At 25.8% G+C, this 21,103-nt stretch overlaps 1 pseudogene; it reads right to left on the bottom strand.

The window, feature by feature from the left end:
• The window catches only part of LOC119689938, a 97,619-nt pseudogene extending 77,770 nt beyond the window's left edge, over positions 1-19,849 (bottom strand).
• Positions 19,850-21,103: the final 1,254 nt, after the last annotated feature.

Raw genomic sequence — 21,103 nt, 5'->3', positions numbered from 1 at the left:
CTCATGGTTGGTTGTTCGGTTAGTCCGGTGTTTGAGTGTTCGGTCGATGTCGGTAAATTGCAATCTTTCTTTCCCTGCCGTGTAGCTGTGTGTCATAAAAATTAATCAAGCGTACCTAATTTGGGCACAAAAATTTTCCCAAAACACACATTTACCATTATTAGGTAAATAACAAAAAAAACTAACAAAACAGAACAATGCATAAAATAACTATTTGAGCACCTATAATTACGTTGCATTATATCGGCAAACCCTTTGTTGCACTTCAGTGCAATAACTGAAACGGCACTAAAAACAATGGACCACATACAGTTTTAAGGTATGTGACGCTAATGACAGTTACTGTGTAGCTGTAATTGCTTTCATAAATTGTGTCGTGTGAATAATTGAATACTTTCCTATAATTTTAGGGACTCTAATACCTAAAGTCTTAAATGCATTTATATACACAGTAATTGCTCATAACGATAAGCTGTAGTTTATCATTATTATAACATGGGATTCTGTTAGATAAACAATTTATTATGTATTTAAATACAGATTCTGGGGAAACCCTCTAAGAAACACATTTTGATCTTCATTTCAAAGATTATTTATCGTATTTAGTTACTTTTCGGTACAAAGCTTATACTATAGACACAGTACTCCGCTATACTAGGAGCCCAAAATTCTATTAACTTTTATTTTAGATACATATTAGAAAAGGTATTACAGTTTAAGAATAGTGACTAAAATTTTATTATTTTTTAAAACAAATAATTCTTTAATTTATTTATGTTTATAACTTTTCCAGTCCCATTTAAGGAGAACTGTTGAAATTCTTTATTTTACGTATTTTTAAATTTGCTTTCTTTCCATTAATTAATGAAAAATATTGCACTTTTTTGTGTTTTTGGAGTTCTGAAATAGAAAAATGTTGCAGGGATTCATGCCTAAAAATCAAGGATCACTGTAACCTGTTGGAGAAAAAACAAACTTTCCACACAGTTTTGCTGTCACTCATTTCACATCCATAATGTATGTGAAAACCTTTTCAAATAGGCAGTATGACATTTCTATATCCACTTTCACCTCTCTAAAGGTATTCCTTTTGTTAGTAAGTACAATATGTTTTTATCATTAATGAACGTTTGGCTCACTCATTCCTTTTTCGACTTCCTAACATAAAAGCTTATTATTGTCTTCAAGGGCTTTCTTCAACATTTTAAAAATTCCAAATCACCGAATGCAATAATTTATGTCGGTTGGCAAACTAAACATCGTAACTGCCTGATAGTTACACCCACTTTACCGATAGTACAGTAAATATTAAAAAAAAACTAATATACAATTTCAATATTGATTTCGTTACTTTTTAATCACACTTCCTATAAATTTATATATTGGTCAAAAGTATGTCCTCTTAAGTTCTATTATAGATACACAATTAGATCATTATAACAGTATAATATGTGCTTGCAACTTTTATCTTAGAAATCGTTTGGATAACATTACAGCTATTAGAGGAATTTCAAAAAAAAAGAAAACCTATTACGTTGTGGCTAGCCTGGTGTGTTCACCGGCATTGAGATGTGAGTCGCTTACAACACTTCACCATATAAAAAAAAAATTATGCCGATAATAAAATTATAAACAAACATTGCCGACTTCAGTATATCATTGTCCACAATCCTCCATAGTGTCAACATATATGTCCAATTCTTACATATTCGTTCCTCTTGGCCATTCGACTTCACATCCACACATCAATGTCCGTGGCCCAGAATATGTCCATCCTCGCTACAGTGCTACAACTACCGTTAAACTGCGATGTAAGGTCCTACACATTTTTTGGCGGTTCCGAAGGATGTGTTGATCGCGATATTATATTACAATGTTTTAGGAAAATTTTGTAACTGTCCTGATGTCATCATACCATTGTTCAAAGAGGAGACTTATCAGATTTTTGTTAAAACTACATGTAGTTACTATGTTTAATATATATGTGAATATAAGATATAACTTATTCTCTCTACGTTCATACAATCAAGTATTAAGTATGGTATGTGTGACCACATTGAAATACAAGTCCTTAGTGGACTTGTTAATTCAGCTTGCGCCATAAATTATAAATTAATCATATGAACAAAGCCAAATCTTTTTATATTCTTAGTAATTACTGTCATTAAAATAGTTTGATTAAATTAAACTATTAAATGTTTCTGTTGAAGTTCAACTTCCCGCATTTGATTGATTCCTCCATTAATGGTGAATTAAATATAACAACAGAATCCACATAAAAAAATCAGAATTATTTCTGTTGAAAATGGAAATCATAACCTAAACAAACCCTTGTAACTCACAGTACATACTTCGTTAACTTAGCGTTCATTGCAAAGAAGTATACAGACACTCCCAATAAAGATGACAATTCTAACTTTTCTAAAATTGCTGCACCCACTTCTACTGCACTCATATTGCTTAATGAAGCCCGTTGTCTTCAGTGAAGCATTAAATTCCTTATTACTGAAGCGTCCATAAGAGCGAATTTAAGAGTCCATGAAATATAATTCGCTGGATCATTACAAGCGGAACAATAAAATCGAAAGACTCTCATATGTCATGTAATTGGCTTGGTCTCTTCTGGATATACTTGAGTATAAACGGGAAACGTCGTGACTTCAGGCTATGACCATGAGTTCATGTGCAGAAAGCCGCAGCTCTACAACAATGGCTACATTGTCATTGTTGTGTTGATCGTTTTTGTGGTTGATCACATGCGGGAAGTACTTGAATCACTCCACATCCGCTCCTCTACACTACCACTAAAACATTAATTATTTTTTTTTTACATTTTCATGTTTAATTGCTTAAAACGGTATTTGCTTTTGAATGTCTTTAAATTACTCTAACTTGCTTATTACAATCTTTTTGATTTGTGCTTTTCTTTGCATTCTATTTCCTTAGGATGCCTTCTATTATTCTAATGCTTTTACTTTTTTGTTGGCTGTCGCTTTTACTGTCGCTGTTACTCTCGCTATTCGTGATGAAAAAAAAATTGTCAAGCAACCGAACTGTAACCAAAAGTTAATTAGCTTGTAAGGAGCGCTCGGCTTCGGCTGCGGCTTCGGCTTATATGACGCCGACAGCAATTGGAATAGTAATAGGAACAACAACTGTGACTGCAACGAGTACAACAGTACAACAAAAACAAACGAACGTTCGGAATGTAGGGAAATATGAGGGTTCGTGTGAGTTTTGAAAATCACCAAATTTTGATTAATTTTCATTTGATGATTTCTGCATTCGGGAACAGATCACATCTCCGTCAGTTTTTAATTCATTATGCTTTGCAGTGTGATTTACAAATGTCAAATATTTTTTGTTGTGTTTCAATTATATTGAAAGGGTTCTCATTGCATTACAATAACAAGTAACATACCTACAATGAGGACTATGAAATTGTATCAGTGCCATTACGAAAAATTAGAAATCCCCTTTTCAAATTAATTCAGTAATGGTTTTTTCTAACCTACTAATAATTAAATAATTAAATTATATATATACATGTATGTAGATGTGCCCATCATATCTAAACTACAAAGCGGCAACGTACTCCGGAAAATGCAGAAAGACTTAAGTTCTAGAAAACATAGTCAAATCTTAAATAATGAAATTGACATATATTTATATGTAGAAATCGGAGACATGTCTTAAATATACACAAGTATAGAAAGTAAAAACATCTGTCATTTAATTATATACATATGCACGTATATAGATCAACCACCTTGAAATAATTGACTGACTCAAAATGATGGGTGTTTATTTTGACAACTTTATGTAAGGGAATGTTTAGAATATGTTCCAAAGGTTTTATTTCATTTTTGTTAATTGTATTTATTTAATAATTATTTATATGATTTTCAGTAATATTTTTCTTTTTTATCTTTTAAGCATTCCTGTTTTACTATATCTTTTGTATTTCTTCTTATCAATATTTTTTTTCAATTACATAAAATAAATTTTCATTATTTAAAATTTTTTCATTTTTTTTTTTAATTTTCTTGTCACAGTTCTAAGTAATATTTTTTTAAGGCTTCAAAGAACTGTTAGACATTCATTTACGAAATTTCATTATAGTTTCTTATTATTGCATTTTATTAATTTTAAGTCTTAAATGTTTTCTTATTTCTTATTCATTTATTGTATAATTTTTAATTATTTATGTTTTGTTTTTGTTATCACTAATTTTAATTTTGTTAAGTAACGTGTACTTTTATATTTTACATATTAAAATTTTTTATATATAATTTAATATAATAAATGGAATCATTAATATATTTAGACGGAATCTGATGAAATTAAATTATGTTAGAATAATGAAAATAATAAAATTGTAAGAAAAAACTGTTCCGAACACGGAAAGCAATTTTTCATCGCTATATCAGACAACAAAATGATGGGGTAATTTTTTTCCGAGTTTTAAATATTTATATATAATACATATACATATTTATATATGTGCACATTTACATATATATATATGCAACATGCAGACGCAAGCGATGTGAAGCTTTGAAATTTTTTTATTAATGAACCCAAAAAAATTGGATAGAAAAATATGTATATAAATTAGTTACTTCGTTATCGTCTCCCAAGTGAATTAGGAACGCACGCCAGGTGTCAAAAATGTATAAAATTTCGAAAATAATTACAAAATAGAAAATTATCATTATGTACGCTGTTCCCATATGAAAGAGCAGCCAAGTTAAAAGCCTCGACAATGCTAACCTGGTACATCATTTATAAAAGTCCACAACAGAAGAGGAAGGTAACGGCTTTTTTTCACATTTTTGAAATTCAATTATTTTAATTTGTTATTGGATGATAAAACTTTATCAAAAATAATTTTATATATTTTACATTATTTCGGAAATTAATTATAAAAAGCGTGATAAGCAAATTTAAATTGTGATTGTAAATACATGTAATTAAAAGAGTAAACACAAAACTTTTATTATAATTAAGTTTATTACACAAAAATTAGTTGTATTCATGCGGAAGGCGGAATGCAGTTTGACAATATAGACTGACATATGCAGATAGAGATTAGGTATATAAGACATTAACCCCTCTTGATTGAATGTTGTATGTTTGTTGTGTAATGGGTGAGTACTGGGCGCTAGTAGATTATATTTAAATCATCAACTTAGAACAGTTTGTTCCCAAAAGTGAAATTATGTTAAATGTACTTAAGTGGATTACAAAATGTCTAAAGAAGATTTTCTTTTTACATTTATTTTCTGTTCTGTCAACAAAAAAATGAAATTAAATAATTGAAATATTTTTAAATATGTACATTCTACATGAAATGTTCATTTAAGTGTTGTTAGAAAAAAGTTTATCAAACAAAAATATTTTCTGTTGTCAAAATCATGTCAACTTTTGTGGAATGTAAATCCTACTTTTGAGATTTTAACACTAAAGATGACTGTAATTTAAAACAACATATTTTTAAATGAATCAGACACATTGAGGAATTAAAAATTAATTAAATTAAAAATAATATATTCTAATAATAAATAAATCCATAAATTCTTATTGCAAAAATCGGACAAAAATTTATCTTTTATTTTTTTACTTAATATCATAATCATTTAACAGAAACTGGAAAACTCATAATAATAAGTGGGACATATTAAAAAAAATTAAAAATAATACATACTTTTAAATATAAGTACTATTTTAAAAAATTTGTTGACTTTTCACAGTAGTGTTATCCAAAATTATTCATGAAGGATATAGCCTCGCCTTGTTTATAAGCCCATTGCACTACACTTAAAGAACTTAGCTTAGTTCCTCACTAACATTAACTACAATGGAGCATATTTAGAAGATTTTTTTGTCTCTATTCTACACATTAAAATGTGTTGAATACGCACATAAATGCAATGTTAAAATTCAATAAAAATTTCTTTTAATTAAGTTTTTAATTAAAATGAGTCTATGTAAGTCTTCAGCAATTGCAATGAATTTAATTTAAATATTAGAACAGATTTTATATTCCGATTGCTAAGTTGCTTTCAACCAAGAAACAGCGCAGAGCATTGCCTCAAAATTAAACTCAAATTGGTTTCAATCAATGTACCCCACTTCGTCTTAATCAAAAGACTGAAAATCTTTATCTTTGGAGCAAAACTTACAAATACCGCAAGCTTTTATTATCTACACCTGAAGTATATTTAGATTTAATTACTTTAAATGACAACGCTTTTTAATAAAAAGTTGAACTAAGCCGCAGTTGTTTGAAACTTTTAATGAAAGTTATGGTATGTTGAATGGGAAGTGATACTTCATTCATTACTTCATTCAAGAACGACTTTTTATTGTTCTAGACTCATGCTGGACCCTCTAGTTTCCCAGTTCTCCAGTTGTTTTTGTCTGGAAAACAGGAAACTGAAAATAGTTTTAAAGTAAATAGCAATATGTTTTTGAAGAAAAAAGTTTGTAAGTAAAGATAATGAAATTCAGCAATATCCTTAAAATCCTTAAAATTTGAAGGTTTCGCAAAATTTTGATAATTGGCACTATCATAGCAGTTTAATTGTAGGCTGCTTTAAGATATTATATTTGTGTATATACAAAATTAAGTTAATTTCAATTGACTTTCAATTACTATGAAAATGCTATCACATTACATAATTTCCTTCCTCTTCTTCTTCTTGAGCAAAACCCCTCTGTGACACCACTTTCAAACCAATGCTTGTGTAATTGAATTGCTGAACATTGGTTTGAACTAAATTTAACGTTTCCTACGTATGTATGCATGTGTTTCTTAATTAATTAATTAATAAAAATAAATTATAAATTTTATTGCTTATACATTTCTTTTCCAATTATGTTTCAATTATGTCAAATAAAACCTTTTTGACATGCGTTTTAGAAAAAGAACAATCACGGAAATCTATCGCTTCCATTAAGACAAAATAATGAAAATTTAAAAAATTTCTCAAACTTCAGAAAATTTAAAGCATTTTTCATTCGATAAAAAAATAAAAAAAAACCAAAAAAATATACGAAAAAACAACGCAACATATTGAAGTGTTGGCTGGCAACATTTTGAATATTACCATTTCACAACAACAATAACAACAACAACAACAAAAACTACTGCTGTGAGAGCTAAAACAACAAATAAATAAACAAGTAAGCATCATAAAGTATACCAAATAAAAGCTTTGTTAAAAAAAGCACTAAAAATGAAAAGAAAAAAATTAAGTGCAGGTGTATGCCCACAACGCCCGCCAACAATATTGTTTGGTATAAGAAATAAAGCAAATAATGCAAGAAAATTTCAGCTTTTATATTGCCTAGTTGATGGTATAACATTGTTGTTGTTCTTCGTCTATTTCTCCTTGTTTTTGGTTTTGTTTTTGTTTTTCTATTGCTCCACTATAATTTTTATGATGCTTAGTGTTTCTGTTTTTTTCTTTTGCTTTTGTTCTTGTTGTTTTTCTTTGCCTCGTCTTTGTTTTTCTTGGATGAATGCTAATTAATTAAAAACGTCATAAAGTTTGATGAAGAAATGTGGAGTGGTGGCAGCAAATTTCTGCTATCTCTGTTATTGTTGCATCTTTTAATATTGTTTAATAATTTTAAAGGTATGCGCATACACATATATGTATGTATTTCAGTGTGTATGTAAGACAATAATTATATTTATTTTTATTTCTGTATTTGTTTATATGTACACAAACAGTTAGTGTATGTTGGACTGGCTTTTCTTGGTTCCACTGTCTAGTGTGCAGCTTAAAGGTTTTTAGGCTTAAATGGTTTAAGTGATTGTTAAGTATTGCTTTTGTTTTTGTAATTCACATATTCATGTAATTATCGGTCTTGTATACAATATGTTTTTCCATTCACGTGTTCATTTGAAGCTATTGAAAATTGCATTATTCATATACGGGCAAGAAAAACAAATGCTTGAAATAGTTTTTATTTATTTTTTACAAATAATGCCTCTAAAAACAGAATAGTATTGAAATTTAACAATTAAAAATAAAAAAATTATTAATTAATTCAATTATTCTACAGCTGGTTTATGATTTCATTCTAATATAAATCATCAAGTAAAATTGTTAATAAAAACTTTCATAGCAAAAGTAACAAAACTCCAGAAAAATGTATTAACAAAAATGTCAAGTACGGGTTTGGGTCAATTGGTTAAAGTGCGCTAACTCTGAGCTCTAAATTTGGCAGGACCCGAGTTCGATTCCTGGTACTAACAGTTTTAAAAAAATTATTTAGGAATAATTAAATATAAGAATTATTTCCAACACCACTGATGATGGGTATTTGGCAATACTCGAAACAGCTGTATAGTCAGCCAAACATTCAATTAATTAAAATAATATATAAATAATAATATATAAAAATAATATAAAAAATATATATAAATATATAAAAAATTACATATATTTGTGTGTGTATATTTTTAAATTATTTGACTAAAATTATTTCAATTTTGTTTTAAAAATCTTTTAGGTATTTATTTTTCGAATTGGCATTAATTTTATGCACTTAAATGGCTCACTAATCTTGTTTATCTGTGATTTTAAACAATTAAAATAGTGCATTTCTGAACAAAAATTTTACCCAATAATTATCTTAAACGGTTTGAAGAGAAAAAACTGAAAATACACATTTATTTTAATTTGTCTGCACCATAAATGCATTGAAAATAAAAGTGCCAAATGAAACATACACAGAAAAGTAAACAAATGTAAAAAGGAGAAATGATTTTTGTACTAAAAACCAAAAACCAAAAAAAAAAACAAAAAACAAAAACAACAACAAAAACAAAGGAAAAGTAAGGTTAAAACAAACTGTCAACAGATGTTGACAAATTTTTAAGCGTATGCTGTGCTCCCTATATGAATGCATATCGTTCTGCATATGTACAGACAAGCGCACAGCTATGTATGCTGAAGTCCATACACCCAACAGGAAATAAAGGAACTAGTTAAGTGTTTAAATTTGTCTAAAAATTTAAATAGAAATTTTTGATTATCACGTTTTGAATACAGATGCGTATATGTTAAAGACATATACTGAATGTCTGCCAACTTAATAACATGTAGTATAAATTCTGAAGTAACCGCTTAGAACGCAAAAGCCTATGCGTAATAGCTTGTTGTTGACCAATCCAACCTATCTTATGTTTGAAAAATATTTTATAATTCAAACTTTTCACTACATCATCCAATCAAGTAATTTCAACTAATTTAAGGCGAAAAATGACAAATGCAAAAATAAATTTCCAGTAAGAAATTTTACCTATCGAATGCCACAAGAAATATTAGAAAATATGACATATTGTCATTTGTCATATGTGAAGTGTAAACAAACAAAAGTTGAGCTGTACACAAACGTGCTAAGAAATTCGGTATTTAATAAAATCTTTGTTGTTATTAATTGAATATGTAATAATTTATAAAATATATATAAATGAATTAATATATCAATTTTCATGTTTTTATTTTTTGTCTGGCATATTATTAAGTGAAATTTATTTATTTCAAAAAGAAGTACGTAGGCCGTGTGCGAGTTGGAGTAAATTGAGGTAAATTAAATTATAACTTTCCTAAGGATTTTTTGCAATTCACTTATATAAAAACTTTTTTTTTTATTTATTGCACTTATTTATTATTTTTGCTTAAAACTTTCCAAATTTTTCATTTATTTATTAAACATCTTACAAAATGTTCACAATGGTAACGCCTAATTTACCTAATTTTAATTTTTATCTAATAGGGTACATTAGATAAATGTAAATATCAACATTCGCTGCCATACCGACTAATTTACTATTTCCCTCAATTTTCTATCAATTTATTCGAACTCGCACACAGCCATATTAGTATTAAATAAAGCAATACATATTTTAACAATTGATTTGTGATTTATTTAAATTGAGAGAAAAGTTAATTGTATATTGTTGATTTTTAATAATTATTAATTTTTTCCGATTAGATATTAACATTATATATTTAATTTTTAGTCAGTTTCTACGCTTCACGCTGCTTTAATTAATTTCTGCCATCAAACAAAACTAAATATATTTTATTTACAATTGAAATGTGAACAAAAAAAAGCTCTTCTAAAATTTACATGCATAAATCAGCTTATTTCAATGGAAACCATTAAGTCTTAATTGCATTAACATAAGTAGTTTTAGCTGCAGTGGAAACTTGATATAAATTTGGTATTGCCCAACAGAGAAAATTTTAAAAAAAGGGACAAAATCTTAACTATACTCGTGTAATAAAATGATTTTTATATTTTGATCTAGCTTTTAACCCTATCAATAGTAACTGAAGACATTAGACAGTTCGTCAATTATCTCAATATCTGGCTAAGTAATTTGTTTATGTATTTCTAGTCACTCACCAAGCATAGATCTAATTAACACTATACTACTGTTCATGGCATAGTAATAACTGCAGCTGCATTGATAACTACATAGTGTTAATACTAATACTTATACTATCTTTATTTAATAAAATAATATAAAAAATAGAAAAATCTCTTTATAGACAAACCGCTTAGCTTTAATTACGCCCCTCAGACCGAACTCAATGCCACTGGGCAGCTTTGCAAGCATTTTGCGTGCAATGTGTGTGCTCATATCTCAAAAACATTACAGGCTTCGCACCTAAGTTCACCGCTGCTGCTGCCGCTACTGCTGGTGCTGGTGCTGCTGATGCTAGTGCTGGTGCTGGTGCTGTTCCTGGTGCATTTACCATATAATTTTTATTAAAATTGTTGTGTTTGTTGTTGTTGTGCTGTGGTTGGTGGTTCCACATTGTATACGAGTAGTTGCAACTGAAATTCAATTTGAGTACGCGCATTATTTCAATTTTTTTATGTTTTTTATTCATCTTTTGGCTCACGCTGATAAAATCCAGAGATAAATATCTACTAAATGATTTTTTTAGTTTCAGCTCGTTTTACACTCTTTACTTCTCCTGCGTTGTTGTTGCATTTGAATCATATTTTTTTCGTTCGTGTTTTGCACTTGCAGTTTTTATGTGTTTTTCATTAATAATTTTAATGTGAAGTTGCATATAAAAAATTTAATGATATTTAACAATTAAGCTAATTTTTTCTTTGGGGTTTGCTTTGCAATTCCAATTTGAAGTGTAAATGTCCGTTAATAAATAAAAGTGCAATTAAATAAATTAAAATAAATAGCTTTTTTCCGCTGCAGAATTGTTTACTTAATTTAATACTTTTCCTTTTTCTTTGCAGTGTACTTAATTCGCATTATGTGTAAAAAGCAGTGCAAAACCTTTTTCGGATATACGAAATTAGAATCCTGAAGAGGTTGTTATTGGAGTTAGGATGAGTTGGAGCTGGAATATTGCAGCCTTAATAGTGATCGTTATGTTGGTAGGTAAGTAGAGAGAGAGATAGAGACAGATGGACAAACATATTTCAAATCATAAGGACTTGTGCACAATGGCAGTAAAGACATGCAGTTGATGCGGAATATGTGGGTGTCCATCCTTAAGATAAAAATATAATTTCGAGTTATGAACATATTCTTCAAAATGTATATAATTTAATTATTTAAATATAAGGTTTTAAAACATCTGTATAACAGGTTATGTTAAAATTTTGTATATACATAAGTCTATTTTACTGTATATTCGAATCTATATTTTTTATAAAAAACTTTGTTAAATTGTAAACATAATATACATATATTCCAAAATCAAACCAACCCATATCCGCCCAAGGATTTTTTTTGAAATATTTGGTCAAAATGTTTTTTTTTAAAGCTTAATTAGTAAAGGGGTGGAGGGTATGGAGTGAAGTCACAAATATTTTTGTAAAGTTAAAGCTTCACACATTCAAAGTAATAAAATATATAAACTGTAAAGTTTTTCTAATATAAACAAAAAATTAATCGATCGTTGAGCGGATATGGGTTAATATATCTGTAAACACACAAATAAATGAACAATTTTTCATATTAATGATTTTCAATTTTTTGGTTTTTATAGAATATTATGGAACGAGGGAAAAAGAGGCATATCTTATTCGAATCTAATCAAAGTTATATCATATTATTAACTTTTTATTTAGGTTATGCTAAAACAACTACGGAAAAGAATGATATTAAATCCAAGAAAAAATAAAATCTATGATGTGATTATAAAATAAAAAGATAATGTGAAATGCATAACAATATATACACTCGACTATACAATATAAGGATCAAGAAACTAGTATGGAAGAACACATAGTAACTTAAGCACGAAAAAAAAAATATTTTTAAATAAATAATCAGATCCAAACTCTATGGAGGTGTATTTTATCCTAATAATACTTCATCCACCATCACAAAATTTCAAACTTGCAAGAATTCTCTTTTAAGACAACTGTTGAAATTGCTTTCCCGCATTACAAACTCCTTAAATGAAATCAATTTTCAATTAGAGAAAGTAAGAAAGTAGTTTATTTTAGTTATCTTTATTAGACAGATAAATCAATCTAAAAACTTGTTGTTCAATAAAACAAATAGCAGGTGATATATATTTAGTTATATAATGCATTTTGGTTCAAAGCTTATATATACAGTTATTTTATAAATGTTTTTACTTTTATTATTTATTAATTATTTATTAATATAACACATTATTCATATTATTAATCATAATATTAATGTGCAATAATAATAACATTTAAAGTGTATATAAATTTTTATGTTATAAATGAGTTTATTAATATAAAACATTTTTTTTGAAGAAGTAAATATTTTTATTCATATATTCAATATATATTCTTAATATATTTAAATTAATAATCTTAATATATAAAATAAAAAGTTGGAAATAAATACCTCCATCGACTTAGCCGATGTCTGTTTACACCACACTCAGCCATAATTATGTTTCTTGACAATTATTTTGATATAAATATTATAACTAAGACACTGCTTAGTAGTAATAGTATTAGTTTAATAGCACCCATTTTTTATAAATAATTGTGCAGATATAATACTTTACTTTACTTGTAATTTTGCAAAGGAGAGAGTTGGGACGCTTTCTAAAGTGAAAAAATAGAGCAAATAGTTTTTAATTACTAACAAGTAAACATTGTCAACGATATTTCAGCTCACCGCATTCAAAAATCTTGCGAAAAATCGTTTGAAAGATTTTTCCTATTCCGGCAGGAATCTTTTGAAAGACTGAAAGCTGTTTTCGGTCTTTCTGAAGACCAAGATTTGCTATTGATCTGAACTTTCAATTATCTGATAAGATTTTATTTGTATTTTCCGTGTACAAATTCTTTTATATAAAATAAAATACATATATTATAAATTTACATACATATTTTTCATATATTCAAATCTTAATATTTATTAATATTTATTTAACATTGATTTATTTATTTATTTATGTATGTATATTTAAACTATAATTTTAAAACTAATTAATTTTTTTTACCATTGCTATTGGTCATTTAGCAATAATTGCTACCATTTCTTTCATGACATGAGGTGAATTTAGTAAATAATTATTTATTAATAAATAATAATAATAATGGAACATACATTTTGCGACTTACTATAATATTTGTATTAAATTTCAATTATCACGGTAGCGATTAGTAGCTGATTTTGAAGAAATAGAACAAAACAGCTTTCTACCACGAATTACAAAAGATAAAATTTTTTTTGATAGACTTTTGTGCCAGAATAGCTAAAACATTACCAACGGTCTTTTGGTCGATATTATAAAGATCTTACGAAAGACTTTCAGTGATCTTTGCCAGAATTGCCCTGTAAAAGTGGCGATTAGAATTGATAGAATATGTCAAGATAAATTCAATATACTGAATTTATGTTTTGTATTTTGTGTTATAATATTCTGTTAAAAAATCATAAGTAATTCTCATATGGTATAGTTGTATATATTTGATGTCTCAACGTTTTATTGAGCCTGCAAGTGGCAATATTACTCAGCGATTATTTTTGTAAAAATGTATTTAGAACATGCCACTGACTTTTAAGTTATGAAATCCATTCTGTTTTTTTAAAATATTTTACTACTAAATATCTTTGTGGTATACATTGCGTCACTGCTTTTATAAATATATATTTGGTGAAAACACAATCAGCGTGCAGCGATACAATCCTAAAATTTACTATTGATAATTTAAGCACTTTTTTAAAATTATATTAAAAATTTCTAAATTATTATGTAGTATGGTATCTTTATAGCATGCAAAAGCGAACTTGTTTATTGTAATTCATTGAAACTACTTATATTTTAAATTTAATTAATTTTATTTGGCTTTATTTGTTATATGATTTATATGAGTTTTGCAATATTATAGTTTAATTAAATGTTTTTAAAAGAGTAATTGTGTACTTATACAATAAAATGCATTTAACTAAGTTTTTTCGTTAAAGATTAATGTCTCATTGATTTATTCATATTATACAGAAAATAAAACTTATTTAAAATACTACATTGGAGTTGAACATTTGGAATCTATGTGAAACGAATTATACAGACTATAAAAGAAAGGGAACATATATCTCTAATGTGCACGAAACAAATTTCTGTTAATTATTTTTTATGAGCATATTCAGTAATTACACTGACAGCCACAAAAATAGATCAAATTTGAAATCTGTTTTAGACTTCAAGCAAGGATGTGGCAGCATCGATGAAGCAAACAATCACACTAACAGTGCCAGAATGACTAACTTTTTATGTAAAGCTCACTAAATAGCCCATCTAGCTCGTCCACTAGTTCCTTGTAGTTAGAGTGAACATATCTTACGATAAATACTTATCAGGCCACCAAGAATGTTAGGTTATCGTTACGCCAATAAAGAAAATGAGGAATAAAACAATATTTCGTTTATTAAAATTATAGAAAAAGAGTAATTTTTTAAAATTAAAATAAAAAATATTAATAAATAATTATTTTAATTTCAATATTTTATTAGAGTTAATTAACAATTTCATTCTGCATTAATAAAAAATGTTAAAACTAAATTTGTTTATTTGTTATTTGTTTATTGATTATATTTTATTTCATGTTATTTTTATATTATTGTATTTTATTTTTATATTATTAATATATGTTATTTTATTTTAATTTCAAAATTTTATTAAAGTTTATTTATTAACAATTTTATTCTACATAAATAAAAAAATTTAAAATTGAATACGTTTATTTGATATTTGTTTATTGTTTATATTTTTTTAATTAAAATAATATATAAAAATAAATAAATAAAAATAATTACTTAATAAAGTAATTTGAACAGAAAAATTATATTTGTTTCAAATAATTCTCTGGCTCCAAACGTATCATAATTATCATAATCATAATTCTCTAGCTCCAAACGTGATAATTAATTTTATAGTTATATATATAAGCAATTATAGTAAATTGTAATTATAAAAAAGTTAAGTTAATAAATTAAAATTAAATTTAATAAAACTAATTTTTATTCGAATTGTAAAATGTGAAGGAATAGTTTGTATCTTGTGTAAGAATTGATCTGAATTGGATCAAAATTTGTGATTGGATTGGTGTTTACTTGGATGGGAAAAAAATAATTTTACTAATTTTAATTTAACCGATTAAACATAAAAATGTTTTTTTAATAATAATAGAAAGTATTACTAATAATAGTAATTTAATAATAGTAATTTACTAATAATAGTAAAAGTGTTGTATTTTGAATTAATTAAAAATTAAAGCATATTTTTTTAGTTAATATTTATTTTATTTATTCCATTTAATTCATTTTTTTTATTTAATATTCATTTCATTTAATATTAATTTTTAAACTATTAATTTATCATTAGTTCATTTTCTCAATTTTAATTTTTTATTTATCTTTTCTTTTATCAATAATAATTTGTTATATTTATTTATTCATTTAATTTATAATTTTTTTATTTATCAGCTAGTTATTTATTCAATTAATTATTTATGTATTGAATAATTATATATTTATTTATCTTATTATTTTATTTACTAATTTATTTATTTTTTTATATAATTATAAATTTATTTTATTTTTATATTTATTCTAGTAGGGCTCCACTAATCGAGATCTATTAAAGTTACGCTCGATCGGGGCTACTAAGAAAAGTCAAATATATATATATATATATACATATATCTCTAATGTGCACGAAACAAAGTTCTGTTAATTATTTTTTATGAGCATATTCAGTAATTACACTGACAGCCACAAAAATAGATCAAATTTGAAATCTGTTTTAGACTTCAAGCAAGGATGTGGCAGCATCGATGAAGCAAACAATCACACTAACAGTGCCAGAATGACTAACTTTTTATGTAAAGCTCACTAAATAGCCCATCTAGCTCGTCCACTAGTTCCTTGTAGTTAGAGTGAACATATCTTACGATAAATACTTATCAGGCCACCAAGAATGTTAGGTTATCGTTACGCCAATAAAGAAAATGAGGAATAAAACAATATTTCGTTTATTAAAATTATAGAAAAAGAGTAATTTTTTAAAATTAAAATAAAAAATATTAATAAATAATTATTTTAATTTCAATATTTTATTAGAGTTAATTAACAATTTCATTCTGCATAAATAAAAAATGTTAAAACTAAATTTGTTTATTTGTTATTTGTTTATTGATTATATTTTATTTCATGTTATTTTTATATTATTGTATTTTATTTTTATATTATTAATATATGTTATTTTATTTTAATTTCAAAATTTTATTAAAGTTTATTTATTAACAATTTTATTCTACATAAATAAAAAAATTTAAAATTGAATACGTTTATTTGATATTTGTTTATTGTTTATATTTTTTTAATTAAAATAATATATAAAAATAAATAAATAAAAATAATTACTTAATAAAGTAATTTGAACAGAAAAATTATATTTGTTTCAAATAATTCTCTGGCTCCAAACGTATCATAATTATCATAATCATAATTCTCTAGCTCCAAACGTGATAATTAATTTTATAGTTATATATATAAGCAATTATAGTAAATTGTAATTATAAAAAAGTTAAGTTAATAAATTAAAATTAAATTTAATAAAACTAATTTTTATTCGAATTGTAAAATGTGAAGGAATAGTTTGTATCTTGTGTAAGAATTGATCTGAATTGGATCAAAATTTGTGATTGGATTGGTGTTTACTTGGATGGGAAAAAAATAATTTTACTAATTTTAATTTAACCGATTAAACATAAAAATGTTTTTTTAATAATAATAGAAAGTATTACTAATAATAGTAATTTAATAATAGTAATTTACTAATAATAGTAAAAGTGTTGTATTTTGAATTAATTAAAAATTAAAGCATATTTTTTTAGTTAATATTTATTTTATTTATTCCATTTAATTCATTTTTTTTATTTAATATTCATTTCATTTAATATTAATTTTTAAACTATTAATTTATCATTAGTTCATTTTCTCAATTTTAATTTTTTATTTATCTTTTCTTTTATCAATAATAATTTGTTATATTTATTTATTCATTTAATTTATAATTTTTTTATTTATCAGCTAGTTATTTATTCAATTAATTATTTATGTATTGAATAATTATATATTTATTTATCTTATTATTTTATTTACTAATTTATTTATTTTTTTATATAATTATAAATTTATTTTATTTTTATATTTATTCTAGTAGGGCTCCACTAATCGAGATCTATTAAAGTTACGCTCGATCGGGGCTACTAAGAAAAGTCAAATATATATATATATATATAATATATTATATATATATATATATATATATATATATATACACTCAACTAAAACAATGCACAAGAACTAAACAATAACCGACTAGTCATTGATTCAGTCCATAAATTATCATAAGTGATAAAATTCAATAATTCAAATTTACTGTATATTCTTCGTCTATGAACCATCAGCAATTTAAGTTCATTATCAGTTCCAAGATGTTCTAATTGCAAAATGCTGACATCTATAATGAGTAGCGATATTTCTCATATTTATATTACATAAATTAAATGTCTCAATTTAAGTTGATTATCCGAATTAACAAATTAATGAGTAATATCGACTATAAGGTACATAATGCAATTTTATCCAGGGAATATTGAAGATCCAGACTAGTAGAGTTCTTTTGAAATTAGTCTGTTATTTATAATGTTAAATATAAAACTATTTGCATATCTTTTAATATAAATTTAATTATTATTTTTTATATTTTAATACAAAACTTATCTATTTAGTGTATAACCTATATATATATATATATATATATATATATATATATGTATATTTACTCTATTATACAGTTTTTATTAATTTATATTTATTTCGTTTATTACACTGCATTATAAATAATTTTTATGTACATATTTTATAATTATACTTTGTTATTTACTTCGTTTTTCTTTTTTTTATATATCATAAATTTTTTATTTAAATTATATAGTTCAAATGTCAAAAACACAAATATTTATTTATTTTTTAATTCACTTTCATTCTTTTATTTATATTTATTCTTACGTTTTATTATTTCATTATTAGTTAACATAAATTCATTTATTTAATTATATTTTTATTTATTAATTTTTATAAAATATTAATATGGTTATTTATTCATTTATATAATAATGCAAAGTTTTTTATTTATATATTTCATTATATATAAATTTATTAAAATACTTCTTCATTCATTTATATACTAAATTCATTTTTTATTTTTTATTTTTTATGTTGAAGCTATTTGAGCCAGTGCACTTGAGCACTTTTATTCTTTCTTAACTCAAGGTATTTTCGAAACCCCAATAATTAACCTCAGATCTGCATACCTCCCCGAGGAGCCTATAACCATTCTGTGATTTGAAAACGCAGTGTTGGTAAGTCTGTCAGTTTTCGCAAATAATTTCAGGGGTCTATCCTCTATCTATTATATATTTTTTGATCGGATCAATCTTGTGGTCACTGAGGATGTCATTCATCCTAATGTATCATGGTATTGTTCAACAGATTTTACAAATTTGTTATTATATTTGATTTGTTAGCAATATTTCTGATTAAACTAAAGGCTGGTTAAAGGTGGATCTTGATAAGAAGGAAGGAATCTTATAAGTCACTAAGAACCTGAAGAACAAAGAGAGGTAGACGACGACGCGTCATGGAATAATATGGATAATTAAGTTTTCTGTAAACAAAACACTGTATGATTTCTATTACTGGGTTTCTGCTTTCAGTAATTTTGTAATTAGATTTACTTAAATCTGAAATAATTGGAATTTTTTGTTTAATTTAAAGTTCATTAGCTGTAAAGTAATATAACGCGGTGTGAGATTTTTAGTTTTTTCGGTCTAAATTATTAAGTTTGAATGGAATTATTTGTGTTTAAAAAGCACACATTTTATGTATTAAAAATTAAACAATTATATTTTAGTCAACTTTTCTGATATAATTTATTATATTATATACAAAATATGTTACATTTTTATGTCCACGCAGTTTTAAGTTTGATTGCTTAACAACGGCAGGACGTACCGTTGACATTAAAAGTTTTGGAAGAGGAGATAATAACGCAGAAGTTCATGGGGTTCCTCCTAAAATCGATTGTTCACCGATTTTTTCGAAACAACATCGACAAAGACTTAATAAACTAATCAATATATTATAAATAAATGTATAGAACAGACAGACATTAAATACTGTACCTGTTACGCCTTGTAAACGGACTTGGTAAAGTATCGGACAATCAAATCTGGAAAATTTAAGTTTCCGTCTTTAAAGTTTTAATTGTTATCTTTTATTTTTTAATTTTTAATTTTTAATTTTAAATTGAGTGTAGCGCAAGTTTTTTTTTAAGTCACGCTTTTGCAGTTTGTGGTATATTGAAGCACTTATTTAGTCCAGTGCTTGAGTTTTAGCCAAAATACTTATCAAATGTCACAAGTAACTGACTTCAGCGTCAATTATTTAAATAGTTGAAATAGTTTACTGATAAAAATTGTTATACATTTGTTATTATATTCTTAAATTTATATAAAGTTTAAGTATATACTTGTGTGTTTATAAACAAAGGTGAGACTAACCCGAATATGCTTTTGATATCCACTTGCGTTTGGTTTTGCATTGGTTTGTGTTTTGTATCTTTGAAATCGACTTATTTTTTAACTAGAAATGCAATTTAAATGCAATTGTTGCGAATATTTAACTTACACGAACTAATTAATTAATTTAATTCTACTTTAGCACACTTAATCAATTAGCTTAAGCTTGAGAACACCAATTACACGTTAACATTGAAGTTGAATTGAGACTAATTTAAACTGAATTTGATATGCTGTAAGGTACACAATATATTTTATATCTGAACATTTACTTAAAAATTTAATTTTGTTTTTTTTTATTAATTAATTATACGACATATATATCATATATATGAATATAACTATAAAACGCACACACTCTGCTACCAATTTAACTATTACTATTAATTTTATTATTTATTCACATATTTTATCTTTAGAAAATATTATTCTTATTTCAAATTCGAGTAACGAATTTGCGTTGCTAGACTTTGCCTTCAAACTGTTACTTCAAGATACTTTTTGTTGGTGCCTTAAGAATTCATAGAACATCAGAACATCAGAACATCAAAATATGCACTTCATGACACTTGCACCTTCGCTAAATTTGTTTGTTGAATTTTTAATAAACGCGTCGGCTTACGTTCAAAATTTGTCGACGCGTACATTTTAAAAGTGCTCAGATATTATTGTATCTGCTAAATACTTTAAGCTTGAATTTGCACGCTGGCGATTGCAGAAAGTAAATAAACACTATTTTAAAACACTTCCTTTCGGAAAAAGCGGCGTTTAGCAATTGCCTGTCTTCTTAAGGAGCAAAATAACACCGTAAATCGTTCAACACTTCCAGTATCTGAACACAAAATACTTTTAGTTTAGATGAACCGCACGTTTAACTACGGATGATACGAGATACAATTGATTGGCTTGCGCTACGACGACGTTGCGTTGTTTATGCCACAAGGTTTAAAGTGAGTCT

Source organism: Teleopsis dalmanni, chromosome X, assembly GCF_002237135.1.
Source record: "Teleopsis dalmanni isolate 2A chromosome X, ASM223713v2, whole genome shotgun sequence".
Taxonomy (NCBI): Eukaryota; Metazoa; Arthropoda; class Insecta; order Diptera; family Diopsidae; genus Teleopsis; species Teleopsis dalmanni.
Note: the sequence above shows the minus strand (reverse complement) of the source record. Positions and strands in the feature narration are given on the sequence as shown.